Source organism: Barbus barbus (genome assembly GCF_936440315.1).
Source record: "Barbus barbus genome assembly, chromosome: 48".
NCBI lineage: Eukaryota > Metazoa > Chordata > Actinopteri > Cypriniformes > Cyprinidae > Barbus > Barbus barbus.
In genome coordinates, this window is record NC_136726.1 from 10,118,322 (window position 1) to 10,131,345 (window position 13,024).

A 13,024-nucleotide genomic window follows, 5' to 3' on the forward strand; every position below is an offset into this window, starting at 1 on the left:
TTTAATTTCACTTTATTTTCATCCATTTATTTTGCTATCTCAACTATTAAAGTATTGTGTTATTACACTGAAAATTATTGTTTGTTTTTTTGAAGTTGTAAATTAAAGATTATTAGAAAAAATACTACTTAAGCTCTTCTGCTTCAAAAGTTTACATTTAATTCAATGTGTTACAATTTCAATGTGTTTCGCTGTAACTGTTTGTTAAATTTCAGAGCATTTTCAAAAAATTCTAAATTTGTTTTCAGTGTAGTTGTATTTAATTATTTGAATTTTGCTGCCTATGACCCTATAAGAGCACACCGGTGTTCATTCATCCATTCTTATTTATTTATTCATTCATTCACTCACTCAAATTTATTTGTTTATTTATTTGTTTTGCAACCCGCTAGGTGAGTGACTGCAATAAGGTAAGTATTTTTCAAGTTATAATCAGTGTACACTAAAAAATTACTTTCAGAGTTGTAAATAAAAGATTATTTGAGTATATACGAGAAAATACTTCGTTTTTCAACAAAATGTTTACAATTTATGCAATGTGTTACTTGCTGTTTCATTGTAATTGTTTGTGAAATTTACTAGCAATTTCTAAGTGAATATTTTTTCCGCATTTAATTTATATGGATTTATTTATGCCAGTGACCCTATAAAAACAGATCTGCTATGCTATCCTTTTTTTAATTCATTCATTCATTCATTCATTCATTCATTCATTCATTCATTCATCACAGCTCACTAGTTAAAATTGTCAATAATTTTTCATGCTATATTCATATATAGGGAAGAATTATCAATCTCATTATGTCTTAGGACACTTACACACTAGACTTAGAGGTGCATCAAGAACGCTGTGAATCCATTGATTTCACTGGGGAATGTGTCTTATAGGATGTAGGGAATAAAGGAAAATAGCAGGAAAGCAGAAGCCCTGCCCTCATCTCAGAAATGCAACCTGCTGTCATTAAGTCTGCTTTTTTAACTATGCCAACCCTAATTGATTCACATGCGATGCAGGAGACTAATTGATCACAGAAAGCCTGAGAGCAAAGCGTGATGGAGAATCTGGGTAAAGCTGTTTTTTTTTTTTTGTTGTTTTTTTTTTAATCTGCAGACTTTCTATGGGATCAATTTGCCCGGCATTGACCTAGACACAGAAGTCCCAGAAGGCCTTTACTTTCTGCAGCAACTGTAAGGGCTTTGCTCTGGTAAGGATATCTCATTTGTACAATTTTTTTCTTTCTTCCTAAGCAACCTTTCCTTTTAATTTAATCAGATCTATCCTCTAAACAAGGATGAAGTAATGCTTTATTCAGCATTAATGAGCTGCTGCTGTGCTGCTTTTTTAGGCTCATAATTACTTTAAATATAGACATTATAGACAACTTGCTGTTTCAATTTGCCACTTACAGATCACTGTGGCACCATTTTATGAAATAGTTCAGACAACAAACAAAATATGTAGTTATGCATCATCAATATTTGGATTGAACGGCCATCAGCTCAGAAATTTTTTTTCATATTTTTTTCCATTAAAAAGGCACTCTTTACAACTGTCTATAGTAGCAGAACTAATGATCTGACTTGAAATCACATTGTCAAATTTATCAACAGATTCAATCACAAAAGGCCAAATGTATTATATTAGGGATGCTTTTGTATGAATCTGGTGGAGGCAAAGAGAACAGATTGTACTAGGAACAGTGTAAAGAAAGAGAGCGCAGCAGTAGGGCTCCACATTTATAAAAATCACACTAATTTTCCTCAGAGAATGTTTCTTCTTTTTTACGCTACTTTACAGTATAAACCTTTCAAAACAGACCTACTGTGAGCTCTGAGATTCAGTGTTAAGTGTTTCGATTTTAGTTCAAGAAAATTATTTGTAGGAGAAGTCTCCACAGGAATTAATAGTAATAATTTCCAACATGGAAAAGAAATTGCAAATGACTTAATCGAGTATCCCTAAACTGTAAAATGTAACCTGTTAAATTTAAAATATATAATGTTTCAGATATTACGAGATGTAACATTGGTGTCTGTTTATTTTACAACATATAACTCTAGGTTTCATTAAGTGATGTAAGGTTAATATACTGTACCATTGTACTTGAGCTATCAAAATCTGCTTTTAACTTGAAATGTATTGATAACCGCATTAACAATACAGGTAGTAAAATTGAATGCCATGTGATGAATCAAAGTTCATCTTAAGTGTTTGCAACAAAACCATGCACATGGACACAAATGAAGATAAACATTAGGATAACACACAACACTAAAATAATGTAATCAACTAGAAAATATACCACAAAACAAGTTGTCACACAGAAACATTGGGGAATGTCCTTTTACTGTTTTTCACAGCAAATTACAGTATAATTAGTATTACAAAATACAGTAATTTATAGTTTTTACTTGCAAAAATTCACTATGTATGGTAAGTTTTTACTTCACTTTAAATTGAAAATTTTTACTGTAATTATATCTAAATATTGTGTTACATACTTAAAATATATTTGTATACTTAATAAAATGATCTGATAAGTAATGCTTCATGGGATACATACTTAATTCAGTCATAAAAGACATAACTACTTTGCTTCATATCAAAGCTTTTAATTTTGATTGGTTTGGGTCATGGCAAAAGTTTTAACAATTTCTTAAAAACTACGTAAAAGTTTTTTAAATGACTTTGGAGAAAAAGACTGGGAAAACACTTCCGGGGACAAGGCCGCTGAGTGGGAGACCACTTTTGAGCTCTGTTGTTAATCTTTCAATGCAATACTGCTCAACCTTAGCTGTACAGGCTCCCATCAAAACAAAAATGAGAGGGTGCATTTGTCTTTATTTCACAATAACCTTTCCTGTTGTGGTTACATGACCCTGAATATCTTTCCGAAGTTTCCGAACCAAATCTCCTTATATCACATCACCTTCGCTGACTCCATTAGCGGACTTTGCATTTAATTTTAAATGCATCAGCATGTCTCTTTAGGGTCAGATCTACCGATTTCAGGGTCAGATTTCACCAAAATGTACAGATATTTCTGTAATTGCAGTTTAACAAAACTAAACCTTTTGAAAACAAAAACAAGAGAATCAGGAGGTTTGGGCAGCTCTACAGAATCTGATACATAAAACTTTAATTCTAACCTTGAGAACCATTCCTCATTCAGGAATAGCTGTGGGTCTTTCATTTAAGCAGTACCACTCAATCTCTATAACTCTATAATCTCTGGTGGTAGAGAATGCGGACACTAATACATACAAGCATGCATCTTTTTGTCCTATTGCGATGTGCATGTTTATGCAGGATGCAAATTTAACAATATATTGGAGATGTGATATTTTTATCACTTAGTGTGGATTTTTTGAGAGAAAAACAACAATAGCACAAAATATCACAGAATTCAACATATCCACTGCTAATTTGTATTTATGTTTCTGCTGTTGGTTTCCCAGCAAAATGATGTCACTTTTTGTGGGATGGTATCACTGAGAATATTTTTTTTTCAGAATATTACTAAAGAATAACAGACGGAAAGTAATATGGAGGATATAATTCTAATTATTACAAAGAAAATATGCTTTATTTTGAATATAGGGGGGGGGGGGGGGGGATAAAGAAAAAACAGAAATGTTTCTTAATAAATTGCTAGTTTTACATTTTAGAACATTGCCCAAACGTGAACACAAATAATTTATGAAATATCAAAAAAAAAAAAATTGGATTACACCTCAGAGAACAAAAACTACTTGATACTCTTTTTCATGAGCTCAAATCTGAAATTAAAAAATGAAATGCCTCGGACAGACAAAACGTTAATTAATTTTGTACATAATAATGCTGCAAGTTCACTGACTTCTGTCACATATTTTGGAACATTGTGTTTGATGTTTGAAGTACCAAACATGGCCTGAAGGTGTATGTACTCATAAATATATTATTGCGAAAATGATTACTTTTATGCTGCCTAGGGAAAACACTTTTAGTCTTCTAAAGGTTGCTAACAGTTTTTGAGGTCGCCGTAATTAATTGAGGGTTGTTTAGTTCTACAGACATGCCTTCGGTCCGTAATTTGTAATGAGCTAAAGGTTACAGGATGAACAGCTATGCTATAATGCAGGGAGATGGTGCATATGTAGTGTAGTTTTATGTAGAAAAGACCATGTTAGTACACACGTCAGCAAGCTTCCACTTTATAACAAATTAAATACTTGAGCGCACACAATCCTTTTAGCGTAAGTGCACGCAATGAATTTTACAATTGAATAACATTCACTGTGATTGACTTTAAATGCTTCCTAGAATAAAAAAAATTAATTAATTAATTTCAGTCTGTTCATGAATGCATTGTGCTTTCTTTGGTGGTGGAGAATGCGGGCACTAATACATATAAGCATACAAGTTTTTGTCATTTTGCGATATGCATGTTTATGTAGGATGCAGGTTTAGCTATATATTGGAGATGTGATTCTGTGTATAAAGTGAAATGTCTGCTATATTCCCATCAGTCCACCCCCATCCCCATGACTGCTCACAACAGCCTGTCACATGTCTACTGCAGGCAATGGTTTCTTGCCACCATCCAGCCGTGTGATACAATACTCAGAGACAGATAGCTCCTTTGAGGTTTTTGTGGCCGTAGAGAATAGTACCAGACATATGGCAGCCCAATACTGCTTGTCTGCTCTGGATACTTAGTACACTAGAGGTCCTGCCATCTATTAAGAATCTGCTTAGCTCTTATATGCAATAGATTGTGTGCTGTGCATGCTTATATATGTGTGTGTGAGTGTGTCTTCACACTATAATCTGACATTGACAAAGTAGGATCTGTAGCTCTAGTCCAAAAACTTGTGCTCTCCCTACTTACATAGTATTTTAAGGCATCCTAGGTGCAAAAATGTTTAGACGTTTCACACTGGGCGGTACTGCATAAAGTTTTTGCAGATAAAGCAAAATGACAAAATGTATTATGATGAGCTCAGTGAAATTCCAAGATGGCAGACAGAATTTGGAAATAAATATTGATTAAAAATATACTTACATTTAATTTAATGTTAAAAAGTATCAATAAAATGTTATGGTTTTTAAATAACTAAAGAGTTTATCGTATTGTTTGCACTTATTAGACTGTCTCATTATTAACTTAGCTCCATGCTAATATGGTGGTGGTGGACGAGGAGACACCACCTCTCACAATGTAGAGCGCTTTGAGTGCTTAGAAAAGCAGAAAAGCGCTATATAAATGTAATGAATTATTATTATTATTATTATTAATATGAGCTAGCATTTCCATTTGTGTTTCCAAAGGGTGCTTTGAATGAAAGTGACACAATGATGGGCTGTCTTATTTTTTTCCATCGTGAGCTGTATCTCATCATTATGCTCAGGGGACATGGTCTACACTTTCACCTGGGCCATGTATTTTTGTACTTTCCCAAGAATTCATTCCTTTCAAGGCCTTAAGATATTAATTGGACCATAAGCCACTGATGTAGGGCACAGAGTGTCATGCACCTCATATGGTCTCATTTTGAACTGAACTGTAGAAGCTGTAGATGTAATTTTTGTTGTTCCAATGACCTCAAAGGCTTCTGTGAATGATTGCTGTATTGTTTTTTTCAGATCTGGCTGGAAATTCCAAATTTGTGAGTCATATGGAACACAAAAAAGATTTTTAGGGAAAAACTATATAAAATTTAGAGGTAGTGACAGCAAAAGGAAAAAAAATGTTGGTGTGGTTCTATCCATCAGTTTAGGGATGGGTGATATATCGCATGCGATATGCATGCGCATCTCGTCAGTAAAGCCGGTTCCTTGATTAGCGCTAAATCTCCATCACCTGTTTTCAAATGGAGCGGCATTTACTACACGGAGCCGTAGTTCACTGATAAGCTACGCAATTTGCGTTCATTGTCGAAGGCGATATATCTGCAATAATGAAAGCGATATTGCGTAGCTTGTCAGTGAACTACGGCTCCGTGTATTAAATGCCGCTCCATTTGAAAACAGGTGATGGAGATTTAGCGCTAATCAAGGAACCGGCTTTACTGACGAGATGCGCATGCAACCAGATGCGATATATCGCCCATCCCTACATCAGTTGGATTTTGAGATGTGGGAATTGCTCTCAGAAGTTGAGGCAGATGAATGTGAGCTTGCGGCCAATTGTAAGAGTTTAGGGTGGACTAAATGATTGGAGACATCCCGTGGTCACCTTTCACTTTATGGAAAAGAGCAGTGTGTATATTCTGCTAAGCATCTCCTTTAGTCTTCCATATTGGTTTGGAATGACAAGACTGAGTATATGACAGAATTTTCATTTTGGGCATATTACTATGTCCCTATACATTTTTCCTCCAACTGAGTTATGTGTAAGTGAATACAAATTTGAGATATACTGTATATACACACACATCTACAAGATGTAAACAATACATAGAGAAACACGCAGGCTATATTGTCTTCCCTGTTTGAGTTAGGACTGCAATTATCCCCGTGTTGTCCCTGTAGACTGACAGTAAAGGCGGCCTGGAGTGAACTGTCTATGCTTGAATTAATGATTCTCAATGCATTGCCATGGCTAGATATCAGTTTTTCGGCTTTATCTTAGAGTCCTAAAGAAATGTCCTTTGAAATTCTGTCTCACTTTGGGATGCTGATGTGTTATGACTTTAAAAACTTTTAAACTTTAGTTTTGAAGTTTTAGAGGGTGCCAAATAATGTAGGGTTTATCAGTTTCCCAACATGCACGTGCACTCACTTATCTCAAATAGCCATGACGAAATGAACCTGGCAGTTTTTCGAATCTAAATTGTCACACGGCACAGATTCAATGCCAGAGGAATTTGTTTCCACAAATTTCCCAACGTCGCTGTAGAGCAGGCACCATGTTGTCCCCCTGGAGCAACCTAGGGTTAAGTGGCTTGCACAAGCACACAACGGTGATAGGTTATGTATCCCCCCCTAATGGGACTGAAATTTTCAACCTTTTGCTCACCCACTAGGCTATACTATTTGTTCCATGAAAATTGTTGATTTTCTCATTTAAACCTGCACAAACACACAGGTAGTTTTTTTTTAGACTATAATTATAGATTTCCTGCTGTTTTCTTTCTTTGTAATATACTCAGGGAGTAAACTTGGCTTTGGGTATTTCTATGCAAATTAAGTATGGATAAATACAGTATACAAAAAGATAAATTTATTCTTACAAGTTCAAGAATGATTGCTCCCTTAAATCACTGTGTAATGAGGCATGTCAAGAAAATAGCCACCTAGTTTGCTATTGAAAGTGTAATTTCAATGATTTTTGGACAGTTCTAATTGTTATGTTGCTTTTGCTGTTTGTGTTTTGACTTGGAAATGAGCAAATGGGTCATTCCTACAGTCTGGTGGATTTTATGTCCCAGTGAGGCAACACTGAATATTTGACATAAAATGTTAATCAACTTTAATGCCACATGGTTGAATATATGTGAATATATGTAACCCATTAGCACAAATTCGTAATAATTGGAAATGAAGAATTTCAAAAAATTGACAGACAAATTGCCATGTCCTCAATCCCATTTCCCCAATGTTTCTCAACTTCACTTTGGACAGATGAGAACTGACAGGAAGTGGGAGAGAGAGTGGGGGTGGGATCAGGAAAGGTCCTCGAGTCGGGATTCAAACTCAGGATGCCCGTACCACAATGGCAATGTATGTTGGCACGCTGCCCACAAGGCAATCAGAGCCGACCTAAATTAGCATTTTGAATATTAGTAAATACATAATATATTGTGATACATATTTTAAAAAAATATGTAAAACCAATAAATTAGTTTATGTCTCTCAAACTCCGGTTACATTGGTGCTACTTTCCTTTTGAATAAGCATAGGCCCTTAATCACATGGCTTGCTTGAAGTTACATCATTTTCTTAGAAGTAAAGCAACTCCAAGAACAAAGTAGGCCTATCAGTCGTAAACTTTTCTCTCTTTTGCTCAATTTTAGAAGACTTGCCTAATAGCGTAAAACATAACAAGTTCAACCTGTTTCATTCATTTATACTAGACATGAAAATCCTGGTTTATTTCATTTTTATACATCAGATTTTATACATCTATTAAAAGTCTTCCTAAATGTTAATCTTCTGTTGACATGTTCTTTCCTAGCTAGTAATGGGCTTAATTATCTTAAAACACCCACTCGGTTATGGTCCACCCTGTTACACACTGCAATGGAAAAATGTCATGTAACGGTGGACAAATTTCTACACGACATGTGAAATATTCGTGTCATACTAACATGAGCTTGACCATTGTGTGCAGTATGTGTGTACTATATTATTATTATTATATATTACTTTTTGCATATCTCTATATCAATACATAAACTTAATTATCAAAGTAGTAAAATATCATTTAAAATTATTTTTGCATAACCTATTCATAAGATAATAATGGATTGAAACCGAACAATTTTCTGTAGTGTTTCAGTCATTGTTTCTGACTGGAGAAGGTCATCTTTTATGTATATCTGGCCAGCATGTCACCTCAAACCACAAGAGCTATTTAAACCTAAAGTGACACTGGAAGGAGTATTTTCTCTCAATAATACAAGCCTTCCTGCATCATTAAACATTTCTTTTTTTTTTTGATAACATGTTGGGTTGCTGTTTTGTCTCCTGTGTTTAACCTCAGGGATATCTGAAGACTCCACCTGCGGCGAACCTATTGTGAGGAACACAAATGGCCTGATTGCTGTCGAAATAGCACGAGACATTCAGTCACAATCTATGGGTTACTTTTGCATGTCAGAATGATGCAAAACAACACTGAGCTTGCCTATGATGACGTTGTGCTTTATGCTATTCAATATTTGACACTGTTTGAAATTTCTGATTCATTACCTCTAGCCTAATCTATTGAATGTTTGTGACTTGAGATGCCAGGTTGTTGAGTTTCTTGGTGGCCTGTCAATTCAGTGGTGAAGTCTATCAAATGGGAATTGCTATTGATGTAAATACTTCAGCCTGTGTAACAGAGTAAGCCTCTGTTTGTAATTTTCAATTCTCGAAATGTAAAAACTAATTTTCCAATCTGACAGTTTGGAGGTTTTATCAATTTTGTCGACATAAAGAACATCCCCTGATGTACTACAAATGCTAATTTAGAATCAAAATAAATCAAACAAAGCACGCCGAACAGGTGGCTTGGTCGTACTTCATTGGCGTTTGCAGTGCGTTTAACTTCATTGAGCAAACTTCCAAATAAGGCCTAACCCATGAGAAAAATAGTAACCAAATGTGAATTGCTTCATCATTTGTTTCAAAACAAATTTTGAAACAAATTTTGAGTTTTAAGCAATAAATGAAAAAATAAAGTCTTAGCTTTGTTGTTTAAAAAAAATTAAATAATAATAATCCAATCGCAGTGCGCACCATCACCTGACTTCTGATTGATCACACCTGCACCTCATGAGCACCCTCATCAAGACGGCTACAAAAGCACACACCTCACTTCACTCAGTGTCTGGTCTTGTTCGTATGAAGTGGATGCTTCATGCTACTCCAGCGAAAGATTGATATCGTACCGTCCTTGTGTACTTGCCTCCTGTGATCCACTCCGAAGTCTGTCTCCTCCAGTGTCTCTGTGTGAGTGGTTCCATCATGTCCTCTGGTGAGGTATGTGCAGTCATCCGTTTAGCCACCAGTCATTCCACGAACTCCTGTAAGAACAATTTATATTACAAACCCTGATTATCCAGCAGACTCATCCATTGAACTGCTTCCTCACCTGCTGTTTTCCATCCAGCCTCTATTGCCATAAACATCCACTGTCTCTAATCTTCTGTGTGAGTCTTGTTCCATAAGGTGCACTGTACTAAAACAAATACACATAATATTTAACAATTTATTTACAATGTAGAATATCAGAGACTGAATCGGACAAATTTATGATGCATCAGAACATTGAAACCTGAGGAGCTGGAATTCAGAGAGGCCCCAAGGAAACAGGACAATGTCATAAATTAGATTCTGGCACCACTAGTCTGAAGCAAGAAAACTACAGCTTACAACCTTGAGACAAAAGAACAATTATTGCTAATTCCAATTCAGGAAGGAAACCGTTTGTATTATGCAAATTCAAATTCATATTCTGAATTTGCATTTCACTATTTTTATTTATTTAGTGGAATACTGAATCTGTTTTTGCGCAAGTGAGATGAGTAAATGCATGTTCACATTTAGTCTAGAACTACAATAACCACCATGTTTACACAGCGCACCTCAGCACTTACTCCCGATTTCTCTCAACATGGGGACAGGAGAGCTGTCGGTCAATAAATGGAAAGACAAAGTAACTGGCAAAGTTACTTGTGATGCATGACCTCCAACACTGGTAGCAAAGAAGAGATTATCAATTTATGCTCACTTCGTTCTGACGTTTTAACAAAAGCAGCTAGCAATCCATCACACCAGACTCAAATAGCATATATATATATATATATATATATATATAATATTATTAGTTCGAAATTCATAATAAAATTGCATAATTTGAAAGCTGATACTTCTCATTGAGCGCATTACAAATGTAGTGGCTGATGCAACCTTTCCAGAGAGCTGAGACCGTGACATCCACAAGCTGCTGACCAGGCCTTCATCGATTCTGACAGGTCTGTGAGGAAACTGCTATCTCAAGATCACGCCAGGGGGATGGCTAGATAATTTATTGATTTAAGATGACCTTGGTCGCAACCTCTTGAAAGTGCATGCGTTTTTACAAAACAAGCCACGGCTATATCGATCTGATCGGCGCTGGGGAGTTTCCTCTCAGAGATTTGCAAAAGATAGCTAGTCCATGAAAAGAGAGTGCAAACAACTAGCTTGAAGTTAATTACTTTCTGCAAGGTGCTAATTGAGACAAGGATTGAAATAACCAAACCATGTGCTGAATTAAGATAACGGTTTGTATTCAGAACAGCCTGTTTGTGGCTAATTTTTTAACTGGAAGAATGAGCTAGTCCTAAAGTGAGAAGACAATCAGTTGGCCACTAAAGATCTGCTACTAAAGGTCAAACGCTACGAACGTAACTGTTCACTAGAATCACTGCATGTGCAGTGTGATCTCATGAATAATCAAATATATTTGTATGTAGTGCATGTATGAAATTGTATGATAGAAGTAACATTTTCAAACGTTTGTAAACAAATTTAAAAAGACATTTACAGCATGTTTATGTATATATGACTTATTGAAAGATGATTGAAGTTTTTGTGCAGAATGTCAGGAGTCATTTGAGGCTTAAAGAAACCGCTGCGAGCCAAAACATCATTTAGACACTCACCTGGATCTGGATCACCTGAAGAGTCTCCGAATCCTGCTGTTGAACAAAATTGTCAAGGACAAGATGTATAAACAAACCACTTCAGGGAGCTGAGTGTCCCATGTGAGAGAGTCCTATAGTGTTCTCTTCTTCAAAGTGTAAGCTTGCAGTCAGTATCACTTTATAATCACGACATGAGAGGAACTTAAGCAATAGCAATCTGATTTCATATGTCTTAAAAAAATTGATTAACTTACATTTTTAGACAGAATATTCTCAATTAGGCTACTTTGTCCAGTTTCGCTGCGTGAATAAAAATAGTTTCAAATGAAGTCAAACCAGAATTAACGCCCCTCTGAAAAACACAGTAGCTGCGTTTCCATTACCCTTCAAATTGTGCAAATTAAAATTGCAGATTGAAAATACACCTAATGGAAACGCATCAATTTCGCAAAAACTCCATATATCGCAACAGTTTTTACGCTCGCATGAGGTGGTTTTTCAGGCAATTCGAAAAATGAATATTTAGCAAAACTGCAATGGAAAAGTTTTCACATTTACAGGTCACATGGCATATGGAAAGTCATATGATCATTCTTCAATGTACTACAACCTCCAAGAAACACTTCATATGTGGCTGCTCTCGAGTATAAGGGGCTTTCCCTGCCATTAATGCTTAGAAAAATTACACTGCACACGTCACTGATTGAATCCGAACCAACTGTTTGAGTTAGTAATTTGTTGCCACCTACTGACAATCGATGTAACTTGCAGGAGTTGCTGAAAAATGCCCACAGACTTGGATCTTTGAATCTCGTTCAGCAAAATGAACAAAACATTTAAAAAGACAATGCATATTAATTAACATGAGGTCCATCACACAATAAATGCACCACATTTAGCCATACAGGCCAATTTTCATCTTTATTCAAGTAATTTCCTTCCTTTTAGTTAAATGTTTTTCTTTCCCCTGTAGTCAAATTACTCAAGCACATCCACATACTGTAAGTCCATCTTTGATAATATTCATAATTACGACATATCTTGCCAAAGCTAAATTATATGAAACAGAAATGGTTTTACCATTCTTTTATCGTGCGACAACTGTTTTGTCTCTTTACAGGACACAAAAGAAATCAACCATTCATTCATAAACGATAGGGTTTGTGCATGCGCTGTTACGACAAAATGGTAGAACCACTCTGTAGGACACCTCTTTATTGCCGATTAATAATCTGGAATTCGTATGCTCCTACAAAAGGTAGAAACTCCAAGTGCTGTTGTACTAAATAGCAGGACTCTTGGTCGATCGAATTGAAAGGGATAGTTCACCCAAAAATGAAAATGAATGTCGTTCCAAACCCGTAACACCGTGTCCTAACTACACGTGACGCGATGTGACGCAAGTTTCCAGCGGGTATCCACACCAGATGCGACGCGACAACATGATGCGACAGAATCAATTTATATATCACAGCCAATCCAATGCATGTGGACGGGCTCTCTCTGGAAGCGAATGGCACTCGCAACCAAATGGATGTTTATAATCTAATTACTAAATATCAAACCTTTTTAATTAAATGCACATTCAAACGTCATTAAATGTACATACTGAGTGCCTGATAGCATCTTTGTGATGGAATACACTCGTTGCTTCGCAGAGAGTTGACAGTTTTAACGTACATGTTTACTTTAATTTATTTTC